Below are 20,442 nucleotides of genomic sequence, written 5' to 3'. Positions count from 1 at the left end.
TTTCAGTCGGGGTACATGATGGAGCTCTAACCCCTCAAACTTCTTTTCCAACTTCCTCACCGCGTTGTAGTAACCAGTCATGGCTGGGCTTCTGACGTCCCACTCCTTCATCACTTGATTGACTACCAAATCTGAGTCGCCATAGACCATGAGGCGACGGACGCTGAGTGAGATGGCCATACGCAACCCATAGAGGAGTGCTTCATATTCTGCTTCATTATTGGAGGAATCAAAGTGAATCTGGAGGACATATCTGAGCTTGTCTCCTCGGGGGGATACCAGTACCACCACAGCACCGGAACCATTCAGCATCTTGGAACCATCAAAGAATATGGTCCAGTGCTCCGAGTGAACTTGAGTCGGCAGTTGTTGTTCAATACACTCGGCGAGGAAATATGCTATTGCTCGGGACTTAATAGATTTCTTTGCCTCGAACTTGATATCTAAGGGAAGGAGTTGAATCGCCCACTTTGCCACTCGACCAGTTGCATCTCTATTGTTCAGAATCTCTGATAATGGAGCGTCGCTGACGACTATAATGGAGTGATGAGAGAATTAATGTGCAACCTTCTTCATGGTCATATAGATCCCATAAACAAGCTTCTGATAATGTGGATATCTTTGCTTTGATGGAGTCAAAACTTCAGAGACATAGTATACTGGGCGCTGAACTTTGTAAGCTTTTCCTTCTTCTTCCCGCTCGACCATAAGTACTGTACTGATGACTTGTCCAGTGGCTGCAATGTAAAGTAGTAAAGGCTCTTTACTGATTGGAGCAGCAAGCACTGGTTGGGTGGAAAGCAGGGCTTTAAGCTCTGCAAATGCTGCATCAGCTTCAGGAGTCCACACGAACTTATCTGACTTCTTCATCAGTCGGTAAAGAGGCAGTGCCTTTTCACCGAGGCGAGAAATGAATCGACTTAGGGCGGCCAAACAACCAGTAAGCTTTTGGACATCGTGCACACGCACAGGGCCTTTCATCCGGAGTATGGCACCCACTTTCTTTGGGTTAGCGTCGATCCCTCGTTCGGAAACGAGAAAACCGAGTAATTTTCCGCCTGGAACTCCAAACATGCACTTTGATGGATTAAGCTTGATATCATACCTTCTGAGGCTGGCAAAGATTTCAGCAAGGTCAGCCAGTAGGTCGGAACCTTTACGTGACTGATCTGAGTGAGCAAGCACTTCTGAATCATCCGCATGAATGTGGCTCCAGCGTTTTTCAAACCGAATGGCATAGTGACATAATAGAAGCACCCAAATGGGGTGATGAAAGCTGTTTTATCTCATCGGGTCTGTACAGACGGATCTGATGATACCCGGAATAAGCGTCCAAAAAGGACAAATGCTCACACCCCGCAGTCGAGTCGACTATTTGGTCGATGCGAGGGAGAGGAAAGTGATCTTTCGGGCAGGCCCGGTTGATATGTTTGAAGTCGATGCACATGCGAAGTGAGTCATCCTTCTTTGGGACCATGATAACATTAGCTAACCACTCGGAGTGGTAAATCTCTCGGATAAACTCAGCTGCCAGAAGCCAAGCCACTTCCTCACCGATTGCCTTCCTCTTCTATACGACGGACCGTCGAAGATGTTCTTTGACTGGTTTCACTTTTGGGTCGACTCGCAAACGATGCTCAGCCATTCCCCTGGGAACACCTGGCATGTCAGAAGGTTTCCATGCAAAGATGTCCCAGTTCTCACGGAGGAACTGGATGAGCGCTTCTTCCTATTTGGAGTCGAGTGTTGTTGAAATGTGAGTCGGGGCAGCATTGGGATCCGTCGGGTGAATGTGAATCGACTTTGTTTCACCAGACGAATGGAATGCTGAATCCGTGGCAGGCTTCTTAGCTCGCAACAAATCACTCGGATCTGCATTTTTTTGATATTCCTGCAATTCCACTACTGCCATCTGTGCATCGGCGATCATTGAGCCCTTCTGGAAGCACTCTTCTGCCTTCTTTCGATTGCCAGTGATAGTGATCACCCCTTTGGGACCAAGCATCTTCAATTAGAGGTACATGTAACATGGTTGAGCCATAAAACATGCATAAGCTGGCCTGCCCAAAATAGCATGATAAGGACTCTGGAAATCTACAACTTCAAATGTCAACTTTTCTTTGCGGTAATTCTTGGAATCACCAAACACTACATCAAGGGCGATCTGGCCGACTGATGCAGCCTTGTTGCCGGGAATGACCCCATGGAAACTCATATTGCTTTCACCGAGTCTGGACATCGGAATGCCCATTCCTTTCAACGTCTCTGCATACAGTATATTCAGCCCACTGCCACCATCCATCAGAACCTTAGTCAATCGAGTACCTTCGACTACTGGGTCGACCACCAGCGCTTGCCTCCCAGGGGTGGCTATGTGCGCTAGGTGATCGGATTGGTCGAATGTGATGGAAGTCTGAGACCACTTCAAATAACTGGGTGTCACCGAAGCAACCATGTTCACTTCTATGTTGATGACTTTCAGTCGACTCTTACTCTCAACATCAGCGAAAATCAGAAGAGTGGAATTGACGTGGGGGTAACCATCATCGTCCTCTTCCCCATCCTCAACTTTGTCTATTTCCTTCTCCTTTTCCTTGGGCTGTTTCTCTCAGAATTGCTGGATTAGGAGTCGACACTATCGAGTGGTATGCTTTGGGTAGATGAAATTACCCTCTTCATCTTTCTTGGTGTGAATGTGGCATGGTAAATCCAGCACATCATTTCCATCCGGATCTCTTACTTTCTTGGGGTTCCACGGTCCTTTGGGTTTCCCCTTGAACTTCCCTTGAGTCATGGCTAAGGCTTCACCAGGAGCGGTTGGCTCGGCTTTGCGCTTCTGCTTCCGACTGGAGTTTCCTCCTCCGGTTTCGTGGGCGACTGTTTTGTGCTTGCCACTCCGGAGTCGGTCTTCTTCTTCACCATTGGCGTACTTGGTGGCAATCTCCATCATCCGAGTCAGTCATATCTCCTGTTCAACCAAATTTCAGATTCAACTCCCGATACTTAATGCCTTCTTTGAAGGCACAAATCGCTTGATGATCTGACACATTCTCCACTGTGTGGTGCAACATGATCCACCTCTGGATATAATCTCTCAAAGTTTCATTCGGTTTCTGAATGCAACACTGTAGTTCTGTCAACCCTGCTGGCCGCTTGCAAGTACCTTCAAATGTTCTGACAAATAATCGAGCAAGATCTTCCCAAGTATAAATACTACTAGGAGCTAACTGATTCAGCCACGCCCTGGCCGAGCCCTCTATCATAAAAGGAAGGTGCTTCATGGCCACTTCATCTTTGCCGCCACCGATCTGTACAACCACTCGGTAATCTTCAAGCCAAGTGTCAGGCTTGGACTCACCAGTGAACTTATTTACTCCAGTCGCCAACCTGAAGTTGGGAGGAATCACCGCGGCCTTGATGGCTCTGCTGAAGCACTCTGGGCCTGAGACATGCACTCTGCTGCTGGTTGGAAAATCTCTGTCGGGGCCTTCTCTGTGAGCTCTATTTCTGTCGACCAGACCCTGAACGAGAATAGATCTCGCATCAAAGCTCGGTTCCCTGGGGTCGACTGGAATCCTTTGCCCACCACTGTGAGGGTGTTTGTCATCCTGCTGCCTAGGCATGTATGATCCACTCCTCGGAGGAGGCGTGGGCCCTCGATGACGATCATCATGATCGAGTCGGTGATCATACTGCTCACGGTTTCTGTACTGATCCCGTCGGTCTCCACGTCCCTCACGCCTCGGGGGCGATCTTGGGCTGTGAGCCGACTGGACTGTGTCTGCAACCATGGATCTGCTGTGAATCCTATTCCATGACTAAGATACTACTGTATTCTGCTCTCCCGCGGCTTGGAGCAAAGCCCAGATCTGCACCAAACCTCGACCAGCTTCTGACTAGGAAGGTTGAACTGACTCCGCTATTCGGGCCGCAGCTGCGAGATTTTGGATTGGAGTTCGGTATACCTGAGTCGGAGGTGGAAAAAGTTGACGTCGACTCGATTCGGGAGCACGCTGCCGAGCACGCTCGTCGAGTGCGCGCTGGAGGTTCTCTAGTCGAGTGCGCTCAGCCAAGTTGGCCAGGCACGCCTCCTCCAAGGCCTGGGCCTCAGGGGTTTCTCCAACGATAGGAGTGTGAAGTGCATCCATGTTCCGGCAGCGAAGTTCCTCCCTCCTCTGTGAAGAGAGAGGTTCGGGTCGGTACTCTTCGTGGACACACGACGGATCGCCGCCACCATTGCCTCCGTCCTCACGGGTGAAGCCTGGAGGACTACGTGGTCCATTGACCATCAAAACTTCCGCCGCAGGGTCGCTGCTGTAGCACTCGGATGCAGTCTCTACGGAGCCAGTCGAACAGGCCGTAGAGAGTTTCGTCGGGCTCGATTGCCACGACCTGGTGGGTGGCCGATTGGCAAGCCACCGCATGCCTCACCCATCGCTGAAGCCTTGACCGACCGGAACATTTGCCCCGGCGGGCTCCAGGGAGGGATGTTGGCACGGGAGCCGACCGATACTGAGTCGACGGCTACCGTACGAGGACGCCATGGAAGCACGCGCGAAAGTGCGTTACCCCGCAGACGGGGAGCGCCTCGACGTCGAGTGGCGCTTCCTGGAGCCAAGCGGAGTCGTCGGCGATGAATACGAGCGCACGGAGACGGATCTTGTGGCCCTTTGCCAAACCTCCGCCTAAAACCATGTTGATGGGGATCAGAAAAATCACAACTTCTCCAACAAGTCGCTAAGACACCTGACCCACGGTGGGAGCCAACTGTCGTGGTTCTAAGTCTGACAGTAGAATGGGGGGGGGGGTAGGGATGTAGAGGCAAGATCCTAGCTATGGAGGAGTTGTACACGCGAGTTTTACGAGTTCAGGCCCTTCTCGGAGGAAGTAACAGCCCTACATCTCGGAGCCCGGAGGCGGTCGACTGGATTATATGCGTGTGTATTACAGAGGGTGCTAACCCTTGTCCCTGAGGAGGGGGGGTGGCTTATATAGAGTTTGCCAAACCCCTCCCGCCCTCAGTTACCAAGGGTTTAAGGTACATAAAGATGGAGACATTACTGGTAATGCCTGCAATAAAGATACATAATGACCATTAAAGCTATGACTTAATTCCCAACCGTTGCAGAGTAGAGTGGCTCTAGATCTTCTGGTAGTCGAGTGATTATCTACACGGTCGAGTGTCTTCAAGATTGTCGAGTGGAACATAGCTTCATGGTCGAGTGGATGATGATTTTTCTTCGAATGCTCCTGGTTCCTTTAGAGATGTCCTTGGGGAGGGTATCTTGGACAGATCCATGACCCTACCCTAGGTACATAGCTTCATCAGCGCACGTTGATAGGTACGAGCCGTTCCCCTCCCCACCTTTGATTCTCCCCTCCTCCCCTTCGCTTCTCACTCCTCCTCTCCAATGAAGATTTCAGGTCGGGCGCGGGTCGAGCAGGAGCGGCTGCTGCAGAGAGGGAAGCAGAGGAACACATCATGGTGAGCTCCTGCCCCGGTGGCTACCCGCAGAGGAGGAGAGGTCTAAGATGGCTCCCATCTCATGGCAGAGAGGCCGACACAAGTGAGCTCTTTCTTGCTCGTTTTCTAATCTTCCCCTGGCGAATTGAGCTCATCCTTCTAATCGATGGCTTCCTAATTTTTTTTCTTATGCAGATATTGTTTGGGTGACGGTTGATTCCTACACCGAGTTGTCTTGCTATACAAATAGCTCTCTTATTTGGTGGTGCCATGGTGTCCCTCTCCAGGTTAGCTGAAACCTTCTTCCTCCATCATTCCTCATATTTTCTTTTCAGAATTTACACACAGAGTTGTAGGTTGGTCAGAACTATTGCATGAGGCAGAACATGAATAAGATCATTTGTCAGCCTTTTCTTGCGCAGGTTCTACAGCGGGCAATGCTCGAGTTAAGAGTTGGGTGCATAGCATATATATACATATGTTGCCACGTCTGAATAAACGGAGAGGAGCAGCAGCAGCGGAGAGGAGGTATCTGTCCGACTGTCATCCTTCCCTGACTTGGTTTTGTCATTTCCGTCAGCGTCTGCTTCCTTCATTGGTCGTTGCTTGTTTGTACACAACTGTAGTTTAGAGATCATAATATATTTTCCATGATTTCAATTGAATACACCACCCAGTTTGCTAATATAATTGTCCAGTTCTCTCTCATAGTGATTCTTACAAAATTATCATGCATATAGGTCCCAGTTTAGGTAGAATGTAACCACTGGATTATTCAAATGTAGATTCTTTTGTAAATATGGTAGTCATATGTTTAGATACTGAGGGAGTAAATCTGTGAGAAAATATTCAAAGTTCATCAGGTGTATTTGCTTCTAATCTGATTATTGTTCTATTGCATTTGCAAAGTCCAGTTCAGATACATAGTTTTCTCCTTATTCTCACTAAAGAAACTTTTTGGTTCATTGTTACTTTGTTCCTGCTTGCTTATTAGCTTAACCCCAAGGCTGCATAATCTATGGCAGATCTTGCTGAGTAACCATACTTGTTTGAAGATTAGCAGATTTCTCTGAATGTGCAAGCAGCCATTGCTACCAAAAGGTAATTGTTCATCCTTGCCGTAATCCCCTCCCACACACATGTTCTCCATAGTTCAATGTCAGCAGTCAGACTCCGTTAGTAGTTTCTACGATCACTTAATAAATATAAATATATAACTGAACAAGGTTACGGTAGACCTATTTGTTTCTTTAGTATGTTAGTATTCAGTTCAAGATTTCTTATGAAGTTTTGGACAGGTTATCTATTGTAGATTCTGAATGTTCATGTGGTTAGCTTTCCTATTCGATTTATATATCCAAATGACAAGAAATTTCACTACTCACTCCTTTGGTTAATCTCTGTATGTGTTCATTTTTAAATGCCTATGCTTCTATGATTGGTCATTCAATTAGCATTAGATGCCACCTTAATTCAATCCTTCGACTGGTGTGACACCCGGATAATTACGATACGGTAATTCCTTGTTAATGATGCCACGTCACCACGATTACTATTGTTAATCTTGCGATCATTCAAATCCTGTTCAAATTTCAAATTTAAAATCAAGTCTAACAAAAAATGTTTTCAACTGTCAAATCTAAAATGTTCAAATTGTAGCAAAAAAATCATAGATGGTTATGGTGGTGAAACCACATTGCTAGGAAATGTTTAAATACTCCAAATTAAATAGAAGAACAGCCAAAACCAATAATTAAATGCCTTTTATAAAGTTTAAAATATTAAACTAATTCTTTTAGGTGCCCAAGATATAGTGGCATTAGAATAAGTAGTGATACTATTTTAGGAACTAAGATCATAATTATAAAAACTAAAATAGAGAGAAACTAAAAATAAAACAAAAAAGGAAAAATTAAGAAAAACAATATGCCAAAAAAGAGATAAAAGGAGAACCCCCCTCCCCCCGCTAGGCCACGACCCAGATGGCCTCGGGGCCAACTAGGCCAAGGCCCAGCCGGCCGGCCCAACCGCCCCTCACCCCCGATAACCCCCCCCCCCCACCGATGGGAAACCCTATCCCGTCGCACCCACTCCCCCACTCACTCCCCACGTCCCTCCTTCCCCCTCCCTCGATCCAGATCTGGATCAGGGATGAACCCCCTCGATGCTGTCCCCCATCGCCCCTGGCACCACCCGTCGGGGCCCCTCGCCGCTCGCCTACGCCATCGCTGCCATCCACCCTGACGAACACTCACCGCGCTCCCGACGTCGGCGCCCGTCTCCGGCGCTGCCTCGCCCCCGTCATCGACCCTTGCCGCCCAGAGTTCGACGCACCTTCGCTTCGCCGTTCTCTCTATCATCGCCGTCGTCCCCATCTTCCTCCCCGAGCCCCGCTGCCTCGTACCCTACAACCACCTCGTGAGGCCCCCTCCTTCTCTGCCTCGCTCCCGCCGCGCACCGGGCGTGCCCACGGCCGCGCACACACACGCAAGCCACCCGCCCCCACGCCGGCCCGGACCTCCCTCGCCCGCCTCTACTTGCCTGCCCGCACCTGCCGCGTCATGGCCTCGCTTAGCCGTCGCCTCCGCTGCACGATGCTACTGTTCGGCTTCGCCGCTGCCGCGCATGCGGGCCCGAGCCCCGCGCACTCACCGCCCCATCTGGATCCGGCGAGCGCGTCCACCGCCGAGCTCGCTCTGCCAACACTGGCCGCTCGCCACATCCGCCTCCGCCCATTTCTGCTGCTGCAGCCGCCCCCTACATCGGCGCTCTGCATCCGCGCCCCTGGAGCCCCGCGCTCGCCCGCATCCTTCGCCCCCGCGCGCGTTCTCCGCCGCCCAGGTTCGACCTCACACGGGGCTCCGCCCCGTTAACCACCGCTCTGGCGCCCGTCGGCCGATGCCCGCTACACCCGCCCGACCCGCTAAGGCCCCCTGGGCCTATGATAAACGGGGCCCATGCCCAGAACGAAAACGATTAAAAAAGAGAGAAATTTAAAAATAAATAAGTAATAATAAGCAAATAAAAAATAGAAAATATTAATTAATTAATTAATTAAAGAATTAATTAACTTAATTAATTTTGATTAATTAAACTAATCAATTAACTAAACTAATTAAACTGTTAGTTAATTAATTAATCAGTCAATGACAGTGGGGGCCACCCCCTTAATTAATCCTGATTAGGCTAATTACTGTGTTTAATTAAAATGGGTCACTGATAGGTGGGACCCACCTGTCAGGTTGACCAGGTCAACTGCTGTCATCATGCTGATGTCATGATGATGTCAGCAAACACTGTTCTAGATAATGTTGATTTAAATAATTAAATAAATCCTCAAAATGTTTTAAATCTTTTAAAATTAATATAAAATAAACCGTAGCTCGGATGGAAAAACTTTGTACATGAAAGTTGCTCAGAACGACAAGACGAACCCGGATACGCAGCCCGTTCGTCTGCCACGCATCCCTAGCATAGCGAACACGCAACTTTCCCCCTTCGATTCATCTGTCCGAAAAAGCGAAACACTGGGGATATTTTCCCGGATGTTTCCCCCCTTCACCGGTACCACCTCATACCGCGTTAGGGCACCCCTAGCACCGCTACTTGTCTTGTCATGCATTGTTATGCATTTGTTTGCATTATATTCATTGTGTCTTCCCCCTATTCTCTCTGATAGACTATGAGACTGACACTGCTGCTACCCAGTACGACTACGGTGTTGACGACCCCTCTCTCTTGCCAGAGCAACTAGGCAAGCCCCCCCTTGATCACCAGATATCGCCTACTCTTCTCTCTACTGCTTGCATTAGAATAGTGTAGCATGTTACTACTTTCCGTTAAACCTATTCTGATGCATAGCCTGTCATTGTTGCTACAACTGTTGATACCTTACCTACAATCTTAAATACTTAGTATAGGATGCTAGATTATCATCAGTGGCCCTACATTCTTGTCCGTCTGCCATGCTATACTATTGGGCCGTGATCACTCGGGAGATGATCACGGGTATATACTTATACTTATATACATACTATACAAGTGGTGACTAAAGTCGGGTCGGCTCGTTGAGTACCCGCAAGTGATTCTGATGTGGGGGCTGAAGGGGCAGGTGGCTCCATCCAGGTAGTGGTGGGCCTGAGTTCCCGACGGACCCCGACTGTTACTTTGTGGCGAAGCGGCAGGGCAGGTTGAGACCACCTAGGAGAGAGGTGGGCCTGGCCCTGGTCGGCGTTCGTGGTTACTTCAAGATAACACGCTTAACGAGATCTTGGTATTTGATCTGAGTCTGGCTACTGGCCTATACACACTAACCAACTACGCGGGAATAGTTATGGGCACTCGACGTCATGGTATTAGCCGAAGCCTTCGTGACGTCAGCGACTGAGCGGCGCGCGCCGGGTTGGACCGCGTAACGCAACTTCCTTTGTAATGGAGGTTGCTAGGTCTGCTCACCGACCGCGTACGCAACGTGCAGGTGTGCAATGGGCGATGGGCCCAGACCCCTGCGCGCATATGATTTAGACCGGCGTGCTGACCTCTCTGTTGTGCCTAGGTAGGGCTGCGACGTGTTGATCTTCCAAGGCCGGGCATGACCTAGACAAGTGTGTCCGGACAAAGGGGATCGAGCGTGTTGGGAAATGTGGTGCACCCCTGTAGGGAAGTTAATCTATTCGAATAGCCGTGATCTTCGGTAATAGGACGACTTGGAGTTGTACCTGGACCTTATGACAACTAGAACCGGATACTTAATAAAACACACCCTTCCAAGTGCCAGATACAACCGCTGATCGCTCTCTCACAGGGCGACGAGGGGAGGATCGTCAGTTAGGTTTATGCTATGCGATGTTACTTGGTGTACTTACCATCTACTCTCTTCTTCTGCTGCAAGATGGAGGTTACCAGAAGCGTAGTCCTCGAAAGGACTAGCTATCCCCCTCTTATTCCGGCATTCTATAGTTCAGTCCACATATGATACCCCCCTTTTCCATTTGATACCAATGCATACATATGTAGTGTAGCTCCTTGCTTGCGAGTACTTTGGATGAGTACTCATGGTTGCTTTGCTCCCTATTTTCCCCCTTTCTATACCCAATTACTGCGACCAGACGATGGAGACCAGGAGCCAGACGCCACCGTCAACGATGACTGCTACTACTCTGGAGGTGCCTACTACTACGTGCAGGTCGCTAACGACGACCAGGAGTAGTTTAGGAGGATCCCAGGCAGGAGGCATGCGCCTCTATCGATCTGTACCACAGTTTGTGCTAGCCTTCTTAAGGCAAACTTGTTTAACTTATGTCTGTACTCAGATATTGTTGCTTCCGCTGACTCGTCTATGATCGAGCTCTTGTATTAGAGCCTTCGAGGCCCCTGGCTTGTAATATGATGCGTGTATGACTTATTTTTATTTGTAGAGTTGTGTTGTGATATCTTCCCGTCAGTCCCTGATCTTGATCGTACATGTTTGCGTGTATGATTAGTGTAGGGTCAAATCGAGAGCGTCACAAGTTGGTATCAGAGCCGACTTCCTGTAGGAATCCCCCTTCCACACTCCTTGGCCGAAGTCGAGTCTAGTCACTACAAAACTTTTACTACCATGGCCGTGTGTCTTACGGGCCCACGTCACCATTTGGTTGGTATTAGAATCTTTTATTCCTCGTCTATACTCTAGGACTCTGATCTCTCTCCTATTCGGGTTAAAATGGTTTTACTAAATCTAACTTTAGGGTCTCGATAATACTTTCTCCCGGAGAGTCCCTCATTCCAGATGATCGCCTGCTACACCACAAGATTCCGAAGATACTCTCCGATGTTCTCTCAAGACTTTGTGCCCATTGCTTTTGTAATTCCCTACCACTAAAATATCCCTATTGATAAATACATACACCCGTCGTTCTTACTTTTATTCCAAGTTGATCTTGTTATTACAAGATACCTCGGACTTCTCTCTATTGCTCTGAGAATTCTTTGTGCTTACTGCCTTGTAGTTCCTTGTCGCCTGAATACACCTACAACTTAATCCTCACACTCACCGAGGATTTGTTTCTCCCCAGTTGTTCATGTGTTCACAAAAGTCTTCGAAATGCTATTCAAACTTTCGAAAATCCTCAGCAAGCTATTTCCCTTGAAATTCTTGCTTTCCTGCATTATGATTAATCCCATAAGTCTGGTAATCTTATTGACATCCCTTGTCTTTATTATCTTAAGTCCGCTGATTCAATATGTTGAGGATGCTCGCATTCCTCAGTCGAATCCTAGAATTCATCCTTCTGGCTCAGACGTCATTTTTAAACATGAGCTGGATCTCGACCAATCAAATTGTCGTCGATTGTACCCCTTAGGCTATTCAACTTATCCATCCCTAATCAGAGCATTGCTTCTGATCCCTTGTCTTGGAATTCATAATTCCTTAGCATTTGAGCCTTGAGTTAGTCAGTTGTTTCTATAATCAGATGCACATGCATTCCTTCTTCCTTTGATAGAGTACCGATACTGACATCAGCTCCGTTGTAGACCACCAGACCTCTTGTTGGATTATTATTGGACAGTGTCCTTCATATTCAAGTAACCTTGTGAGCCTTTCCACAGATATATAAAGCCTTTGGTAAATTTTATCCTCTGCTTCCTCAACCATGCTCTGTTTTCGAGCTAGTGGCATTTACTATTGAAGCTTGTGGTATATGTTTCCACAATACCCTGATGGGTTGAACCTATGCCTTCCCTTATTATGTGTGATCTCGAAAGTTTTCACGAGTCATACTCTTCTGGTATTTTGCTAAATAAAATTTCTACACTACAGCTTCATCAAAAGCAAGAATTAAATGAAAGGTTATGCATGGAAGAAGTGGGAGTCGACCTTGAGCCTTTGCGTTCATGCCCATGGACCCGATGTGAAACTTATCATCGAAGCTTCTTGTAAATGATATTAATCCCCTTGTTATAAGTTCGTCCTGTATCTATGTTTGGTCCTTTGCAATCATGGTTCCGACCATATTTTCTCATTAATACCATTTATCAGACCAGTTAAGTACTTGTCTTCTGCAGAGCATTACCCTAGTCCAACCTCTACTATGATCTGTCGTCGAGTATTACCCCTTGGTATCTCGAGATTATCATGGAACTGCATACTTCTTATGAGTTCTTCATCAAGTGCTACATTCTCACTGATTCCAATTTTCACGAGCTCTGAGTTATTAAACATTCAGAGACACCGATAACTGACTCAAGTCCGCACCGCGATTAAACAAATCTTGGTAACCTTCATTACTTACGAGTTTGAACTCGATCACATCATTCCTAGCCTGCTTGGCTATATCCTTGTCATGCCGATTTTTAACTGTGCTACCTGGTCCTTCTTCCCGGAGCAAAAAATTTTGACGGTGAGCTAATCTTACGTCGATCTTCCTCGTCATATCAACTATCCTTGAACAACAAGCTTGATTTCGAGTTTGTGTCGTGCCCATGGTTTCAAGAACTTTTCGCTTCATCATTCCGTTGACTTGATGTCATCGCTGATCGGTTACATCTTCTTGAAACCTCTCGACAAATGTGTCGTGATCATCATCAACATTCTGAGGTCTTCTAGGATATCAATTGAATTCATGATGAGAAATACCATCCTTGCCCCTGATGATTTGTATTCCCATCAACCACTTTATTGCCTTCCCACCAACACAAACTTGTTCGTGCTTTGTGTTATACCTTGAGTTCCTTGCTATCCAGCAATTGTTCTTCTTACCTTGGAGCATTACCATCTTTTATGTCAAGAATGTCGTGAGAATTTCACCACCTCTCAAGAATTCTTGATATAGTAATACTTCTCGCCATCTTCGTTCTTATCTTGGTCCCCGTGTTGTTTCTAACCGGGATAACAGCCATTTAACTATGATGTGTGAAGTCAAAACTTCTAGCAACCCTATTGCTTGTAAGTTAATGAATGATAGTTACATTCTTTGTGTATTGGATATCGAATCACCATTATAACATTGATCGTACTACCTAAGCCCATATTTCGGGTGCACTTTTCAACCAATGATCGGTTGTGTATGCTTTCCTCGAGCATACATCATTATATCACTTGATCTGACAAATGTTATCCCCTTGTTCACATAATTGTCAGAATCCATCTTTTTTAGTAATCTCAATGAGTTGTCGCCAACTCCATCAGCCACCTCTTCATCCTCTCCTTGGTTTATTGATGAACTCTTGTTTCGGAACTCGCTTCCATAGTTCAATTTCCTGAGAATCCTACACTGTCATCTCGTCAATTTGTGTTGCACCTTTTCATCTCAGGCATCCTAAGTCTGAGGTATCCTGGCACCAATCATATCTGAATGTCGGTCAGATATGATGGTTGGAACATATTTCCAAGAGTTATTACATTGGTCCTTATATATCGGTAAGGTGATGTCATGCCTATCACACCTGGCCGGAGGACTTGTTGTTATAGATTCCTTTTTAGCAAGGTTATCCCTTCTTCCATGAGGGAATTGTAAGACCTATTCTACAAATTATTCCTGATGGATCCTTTGTGTCTCCAAAGTCCGATCTTCACCTGTTGACCATGTCAATGCTATCTCGAAGCATGTCTACGGTATTCCGATTTTCAACAAGAACATTGAAGCTAATGCTAAATGTTTCCCGCTCAATTATCCAAACTCCGTTGTATGAGGTATTATCATGAGCTTCCTCCCCCTTACTTAAGTGGTTTTCTACCTTCGATCCGGTCTTGGATATCATACTCTGCTTGTTCTTGGGAAGGATATACCCCTGAAATATGTGTTTAAACACATTTTCCTTTCCATTGTTCTGTTTAATCTGATAATCACATTTTCCTTTCCATTGTTCTGTTTAACCTTCTTGAGGTTTATATGATCTAAGCAGTAATACGTCACTGCTTTTATAAGAACCTCAGTGAACAACTCTGTCAGTAAGACCCTATTACTATTGTTGATGACATTCCGGTAAGCACCGATGGACGAGAACTTTGCCTATTGGTCTGCCTCGTTCAATGAGTAGGAAGATGGTTCTCTCCATCCCTCAGCCTTGGTACCGACGTTGTTGCCGACATAACTGGCAGGCTACCCTCTGACATGCCTTGCTATCATGACCATGCAAGATGTCACCGCTCCTCCTACTTTCAACCCACTTGGTGGGCCCGTAACCCACAAGTCCTAGCATCGAAACCTGACTCTCTTGTACACCCCAGCTCCTAAAGGCTATTCCTCATGCTTGGCTTCGTATGTAATTCACGAGCCACCTTCCAAGAAATCGTCAATTCTGGTATCAGACATAATACTTATTCCTGTTGCTCTAAAACCCTTTCACACTCTGTTTTAGGCAATGAACGATTGGCTAGCCATTTGAAACTTCTTACCGTACCTTCTTGCTCGGCTCTCGATGTGTTCCATTTAACCAATTCGAGAGTTACTCGTGTGATCATTCATGGGATAAACCCCAGATGATTTCCCCTGTTAGCATTATATCGTTGTTAGGCTGCCCCTTTCTTATTAATAAGTACAATGAAGTTCACCAAGAAAGGCTGATGATTTATCCTGATAACCCGAAGCTAAGGAATGACGACATCAACGGAAGCGGTGAACTTCTTCGAGAAGAGCAACCACAACCGAGAAGATCCGTTAGAATCTCGTAACCTAATCTCTTCCCCCTTACTCCCGCTCCTAAATCTCGGGACGAGATTTCTTGTAGTGGAGGACAATTGTGACTCCCGGATAATTACGATATGGTAATTCCCTTTTAATGATGCCACGTCACCATGATTACTATTGTTAATCTTGCGATGATTCAAATCCCGTTCAAATTTCAAATTTAAAATCAAGTCTAACAAAAAAAGTTTTCAACACATTAAAATAAAAATGTTCGGTTTGTACTAAATATTACATAGATAAATATGGTGTAGTAACACATTTTTATAAAATGCCTAAATAATTTAAAATGATTTAAAGCAGAAAAGTAAATAAATAAAAAGAAAAGAAAATACAAAAGAGAAAACAAACAAAATAAATAAATAAATAAAGAGGAAGCAACCCCCCACTGGGCTCCAGCCCAGCTGGCCTGCCCAACTGGGCCAAGGCCCAACCCCACTCCCCCAGAACCCCCCACTTCACGGTCAACCCCACCCCACCGACACCCCACTCCCCGCAAAATATCCCCCTCCCCCCGATTGGATCGGGATCGTGGAGGGGGAACCGGCCACCGCTAGCCGCCCTCGCCGCATGACCACATCGCCGGCGCCTCCTCCTCGCCGAACTGCTCCTCTCCGTCGCGAGCGTCTCCGACTCCACCTCACGCCCCACTGCCCTTTTCCTACGATCCCGTGAGGCCCCTCTCCTCCGCTCTCCCTGCCCCCGTGCGCACGTACGTGCACGCGCTCTCGCGCCGCAGCTGCTCGCGCGCGTGGCGCCCTTTGCTCCCCCGTGACGCGCTCACCGCGCCCGCTACGGCATCGACGGCGCGCCGCCTGCGTCGCCGCTCGCACGCCGCGCTCGTAGCGCAGCGCGCCACACCCTCGCTCAGCCTGCTACTGCAGGCCACGCCGAGCCTCGCTCCGCACTGCGCATCATCGGCTCCGCGCCCCGCCGTCATCCCACTCGTCGCGCTCGATGCTGCTCGTCGCCGCGATGCGCCCCGCTGCCTGCGCGCCATGAGCTCGCTCCGGTCGAGCTCCGGCCTCGTCCCGCAGCCCTCGCCCTGGCTCCGCCGCGCCACTCATCGTCGCCCGCGGTCGCCGTCCAGCTCGCTCGACCGTCGCCGCACCCGCTGCCACACAGCCGTGCCGCTCCTTCCACGCCCCGCCGCTGTAGCACCCGCCTCCGTCCACCGCGCCACCCCATGACCACGCCGGCGTGCGCGCTCGCCGCTGCTTCCTTTCCCTGCGGCTGCTGCAGCGCGCTGCGGTGGTCACCGGGTCCCCGCTGCGCCTCGCCCCACGGCTGGCCTGGGCAAGCGCCCTGTCGGGCGGGCGGGCGCCCGCTAACCCGCCCCGTTGCCTCCCCTGTGTCACTGACCGCAGGGGCCCACGCCCCCTGAGAACGTTTTAAAAAAAGAATTAAAAAATATAATAAATAATAATAATAATAATAATAATAAATTAATTCTATTTAAATTAACTAATTAAGTTTAATTAACCTAATTGACTACTGTTAATTAGTCAAACAGTCGCTGAACAGGTGGGACCCACCTGTTAGGTTGACCAGGTCAACTTCTGACATCATGATGATGTCAGCAAACACTGTTCTGGATAATGTTGATTTAAATAATTAAATAAATCCTTAAAATGTTTTAAATCTTTTAAAATTAATATAAAATAAACCGTAGCTCGGATGGGAAAACTTTGTAGATGAAAGTTGCTCAGAACGACGAGACAAACCCGGATACGCAGCCCGTTCGTCCACCATGCATCCCTAGCATAGCGAACATGCAAATTTCCCCCTCCGATTCATCTGTCCGAAAACGCGAAACATCAGGGATATTTTCCCGGATGTTTCCCCCCTTCACCGGTACCACCTCATACCGTGTTAGGGCACCCCTAGCACCGCTACTTGTCTTGTCATGCATCGTTATGCATCTGTTTGCATTATATTCATTGTTTCTTCCCTCTCTTCTCTCCGATAGACTACGAGACTGACGACGCTGCTACCTAGTACGACTACGGTGTTGACGACCCCTCTCTCTTGCCAGAGCAACCAGGCAAGCCCCCCTCACTTGATCACCAGATATCGCCTACTCTTCTCTCTACTGCTTGCATTAGAGTAGTGTACCATGTTACTGGTTTCTGTTAAACCTATTCTGATGCATAGCCTGACATTGTTGCTACAACTGTTGATACCTTACCTGCAATCCTAAATGCTTAGTATAGGATGCTAGATTATCATCAGTGGTCCTACATTCTTGTCCGTCTGCCATGCTATACTATTGGGCCGTGATCACTCGGGAGATGATCACGGGTATATACTTATACTTATATACATACTATACATGTGGTGACTAAAGTCGGCTCGGCTCGTTGAGTACCCGCAAGTGATTCTGATGTGGGAGCTAAAGGGGCAGGTGGCTCCATCCAGGTAGTGGTGGGCCTGAGTTCCCGACGGACCCCGACTGTTACTTTGTGGCAAAGCGACAGGGCAGGTTGAGACCACCTAGGAGAGAGGTGGGCCTGGCCCTGGTCGGCGTTCGTGGTTACTTCAAGATAACACGCTTAACGAGATCTTGGTATTTGATCTGAGTCTGGCTACTGGCCTATACGCACTAACCAACTACACGGGAATAGTTATGGGCACTCGACGTCGTGGTATCAGCCGAAGCCTTCGTGACGTCAGCGATTAAGCGGCGTGCGCCGGGTTGGACCGCGTAACGCAACTTCCTTTGTAATGGAGGTTGCTAGGTCTGCTCACCGGCCGCGTACGCAACGTGCAGGTGTGCAATGGGCGATGGGCCCAGACCCCTGTGCGCATAGGATTTAGACCGGCGTGCTGACCTCTCTGTTGTGCCTAGGTAGGGCTGCGACGTGTTGATCTTCCAAGGCCGGGCATGACCCAGACAAGTGTGTCCGGACAAAGGGGATCGAGCGTGTTGGGAAATGTGGTGCACCCCTGTAGGGAAGTTAATCAATTCGAAGAGTCATGATCTTCGGTAACAGGACGACTTGGAGTTGTACCTTGACCTTATGAAAACTAGAACCGGATACTTAATAAAACACACCCTTCCAAGTGCTAGATACAACCGGTGATCGCTCTCTCACAGGGCGACGAGGGGAGGATCATCGGTTAGGTTTATGCTATGCGATGTTACTTGGTGAACTTACCATCTACTCTCTTCTTCTGCTGCAAGATGGAGGTTACCAGAAGCGTAGTCCTCGAAAGGACTAGCTATCCCCCTCTTATTCCGGCATTCTGCAGTTCAGTCCACATATGATACCCCCTCTTTTCCATTTGATACCAATGAATACATATGTAGTGTAGCTCCTTGCTTGCGAGTACTTTGGATGAGTACTCACGGTTGCTTTGCTCCCTCTTTTCCCCCTTTCTGTACCCGATTGCTGCGACCAGACGATGGAGACCAGGAGCCAGACGCCACCGTCGACGATGACTGCTACTACTCTGGAGGTGCCTACTACTACATGTAGGCCGCTGACGACGACCAGGAGTAGTTTAGGAGGATCTCAGGCAGGAGGCCTGCGCCTCTTTCGATCTGTACCACAGTTTGTGCTAGCCTTCTTAAGGCAAACTTGTTTAACTTATGTCTGTACTCAGATATTGTTGCTTCCGCTGACTCGTCTATGATTGAGCTCTTGTATTCGAGCCTTCGAGGCCCCTGGCTTGTAATATGATGCTTGTATGACTTATTTTTATTTGTAGAGTTGTGTTGTGATATCTTCCCGTTAGTCCCTGATCTTGATCGTACACGTTTGCGTGTATGATTAGTGTACGGTCAAATCGGGAGCGTCACAATTGGGCACCCGCTGATTTCTGTCGACTCATATCTTATTGCTTATCTAAGGTATCTAAAAGATTAATCTGCCAATGAATGGTTGTTTACTCAATAGAGTACTTAGTTGGGTCGTTTTTTTTGCCAAATTATGAAAAATGGATTTATAGAGTTATATAACAGAAAATAATATGGTATTTACCTTTCTTCTTGTCATTTGGATATATAAATCGAATTGGAAAGGGTCATGGGCCAGTCCCTGTATTTTGAGCTAAATCTTGGATTCGCCATTCTTTTCAGAGAATGAAAGTACTGCAAAGGGCCAATGTTGCATAGCCTTTACCCACTCTGCACTGTCATAACATCTCAAGGTGAGAGATCCTTGCTGCTAGATTCTTCTCCTCGGGTGGTTCTAACTCCATCGGCTAGCATTGTTGGAGTTATTAGAGGTGTTTTATAGTTGATTGATTCTTAATGTTGATGTGGCAGTAGCGACTACTCCCGGTACATTTTTTGTTGATCACGAGCAACACCAAGAGAGATCTTTGCTATTTGCAGTGGCTTGTTGGGTTTGAAGGATGAAGCAAATCCCAAGTAAGGAACAGGTTAACCTATCTTGATGCGTACTGCTGCTCTTGATACACATCAAGATTTGATTTAGATGAAGCTAATAATGAAAAGTGTCATCAGTGTGCCGTTATATGTATTATCGACCAATACATGTCTAGCATTACTCGGATAACAGATCAATAATAGAAAGTTGTTTAATGTGGATTTCCCTTTTTTGGCCTATAAACCAGCCATGGAATGGTCTCTAAATATTCTTACTTTCATGCTTTCAATGCTTGGTTCCCTCTCGCCCTTTGCGCCATTGGCGCAACGAGTCATCTAGTTAAACAAAGCTTGAAGTCATAACCCATAGATAAAACCAATTAATTAGTCATGATTCTTGAACCAATAGGCTGCTGGGATCAACCTAAGACCTTTTTGCACCCAAAGAGGGGAACTAGTGGGAAAAAAGAGACATGTCTCTTCACTGGAAGCTTAGCTCGTGCTTTCAGGTAAGGAAAATTTTTATTTTTGCCATTCTAGATTTTGCCAATTTTTCTTATGCCATCTTAGATTTTGACATTTCAGTTCTGCCATCCTTAGCTTTTGACAATTATCACAATTGCAATTCCATGGCAAAACCAAAATAAATTAGAGCAGCAATTGCGGTAGGTAAAGGTAGGCCCAATGGCAATCGCTAAGTGAGTTTCTTGATCAGCGTTGGTTCCTTGAGCCAAACACTGGCCTTGCCTTTCTACCTTAAGCAATTTGAAATCAGAGGTGAAAAGGTTCACGAGTTGAGGAAAGAGAGTGAACTCCGGAACATGTTCTTTCCAAAAGAGTGAGAAAGCAAGAAAAATAGCACTCAAGTGAAAGGTGCTCCACCAGTGAAAGATGCTTGTAAAATGTTCAAGGTTTGATCCGTGCTTGACCCGTATCAACTATGAAGTGCTCGGCTGGTCATGATAATGACCAAGCAA

The 20,442-nt window shown here is 47.3% G+C and overlaps 1 long non-coding RNA gene across 1 annotated transcript; it reads left to right on the top strand.

The window, feature by feature from the left end:
• Positions 1–5,400: 5,400 nt before the first annotated feature.
• Positions 5,401–19,705, top strand: LOC125548684. The gene is made up of 5 exons (XR_007301143.1): positions 5,401–5,567; positions 5,660–5,751; positions 5,887–5,992; positions 6,490–6,565; positions 19,214–19,705. It is a non-coding gene; the product is annotated as an uncharacterized LOC125548684 (long non-coding RNA).
• Positions 19,706–20,442: the final 737 nt, after the last annotated feature.

The sequence above is a fragment of the Triticum urartu genome, chromosome 3, assembly GCF_003073215.2.
Source record: "Triticum urartu cultivar G1812 chromosome 3, Tu2.1, whole genome shotgun sequence".
NCBI lineage: Eukaryota > Viridiplantae > Streptophyta > Magnoliopsida > Poales > Poaceae > Triticum > Triticum urartu.
This window is presented reverse-complemented; position numbering and strand designations above follow the sequence as displayed.